This window comes from Gopherus flavomarginatus, chromosome 9, assembly GCF_025201925.1.
Source record: "Gopherus flavomarginatus isolate rGopFla2 chromosome 9, rGopFla2.mat.asm, whole genome shotgun sequence".
Lineage (NCBI taxonomy): Eukaryota > Metazoa > Chordata > Testudines > Testudinidae > Gopherus > Gopherus flavomarginatus.
In genome coordinates, this window is record NC_066625.1 from 84,621,134 (window position 1) to 84,623,001 (window position 1,868).

The following is a 1,868-nucleotide window of genomic DNA, read 5'->3' on the forward strand; positions in this document are numbered from 1 at the left end:
TGCGCAGGGAGAGGGAACTGGCACCAGGTGGCGCCAGGGAGTGAGGCTGCGGGGAGCCCCATTGAGGTGAAGCTACCTGCACAGATGGGTTGGGGCTTGGCATGAGCATGGGGGATGCTGAGTGGGAAGGTCTATTTTCCAGCTTGAAACAGTAAGCAAAGCATTTTTGCAACTGGCAGGAGACATTCTAGGCAACCCTGATTCCCAGCTTTCAGGACGTTTTTAAATAACTTTAGGTGATTAAAAAGTAAGACAAAAATGAAAATAAGGGAGGGGACAAAAAAGAGAAACTTTCCCACCACACTGATTTTGTCCCTAAATAAATCTCCGCGTAAACTCTGTAGATGGTGCAAAATTTCAAAGCTTCTTGGAAATGCATGTTGGAAAAGTAGAGTAGAAACAATTCATACTCCACCCCACTTTTAAAGTGCCACTGCCAACTTTAAAAAAATCCTATGTTGTAGCCACACACATTTCTTCACTTATGTTACTAGCACTAGCTCAGATTCAATTCTATTTACACACCACTATTTCAGCCTTTTGTTTACATCATGTGTTTCTCCCAGTTGGGACAAGGAGAAGAGAGTAGAAAGGGTCAGATGGGACAGTTCTAGAAACTGACCATGGAGGAGGTTCAGCATGGGCTGTGGCATTGCAAGCTTTCCCCACCTCCCCTTTTCTAATAGATCAACATGGAAAGTCCACCTGAATGTAGGAGAAAGGAATTCAGTTTCCAGGCCAACTCACCCTTTCATCTCTGTTGAAACCACCAGCATTACACAACTTAGTGCCAACTGTGAAGTTGTGCATATGACTGGTTTTCTGTTGTAGACATCTGACCACTAGGGACTGGAATGAGACCACCAATTAAATTTACATTGGCCAAATAAAAGCATCAGAAGGTAACTATATTTAGTCAGCACCACCATATATCTTAACTGAATCCCAGTGTAAATTTTATAGATGGTGCAAAATTCCAAGATTTCTTGGAAATGTTTTCACTACCAGTCTCCTAAACCAGCCAGCCTCCTCACACTTTGAAGGTAGCAACAAATCCCAGGCCACTTAGAACTTAACAATTGTTGATATGATGCACACAAGAGCGCCCTGGAACTTCACAGGGATAAAACTCAGTCCTTGCCACCAATCACAGACCCTTTGCCACTTTTAAATAAGAATCTCCATCCGCTGTTAACAGTATAGTGCCTATGACACAGTTAGAAACAGTTCAATCTTGTATCAGGCACGAGTACGCATAGATCATACTAATTCATCACAGAATTCAGCAGTTGTGATGTTATATCATGTTTTCTGCATTTCCTTTCCTTCATTAGAAAAGCTGAAAATGAATGTATAGGATCCTGATTTCTTAAGAAAGCTACCTGTTCCTGAATTTCCTGTAGTTTATACTCCACCTGAAATCTTTATCTTTTGGTCATGATGTCTCAGTTAATTGCCAGAAAAATTATGAGGTTGGGAATAAACTACATGAGCCGACAAAGTCTTATAGGTTTGTGCAATATTCTTCATAATAAAGAACAAAGGAAGATAAAAAACTGAAAATGTGAAAGAGAAATGGATTGTCACCAATAGAAAGTTTTTCTGTAATTCTAAGAGGCATCAGCAGTTCATTTAGGATCTGTTCCTCCCTGATGCTTCAGAGAAGTCCCACTCATTCTCATTTCCCATAGATATTAACTGATGTTGAGGCCACTTTGGGCCTGATGCAAAGTCCACTGAAAGCAGTGGAAATCTTTCATTACCCTCACAGGGCTTTGGATCATGCACCTGGCGGGACAGGATCCATAGCAAGTAGCTAAGGCCCAAACTGGTACCTCCTTTAAAACTATTGCCACTTGATCTGCATC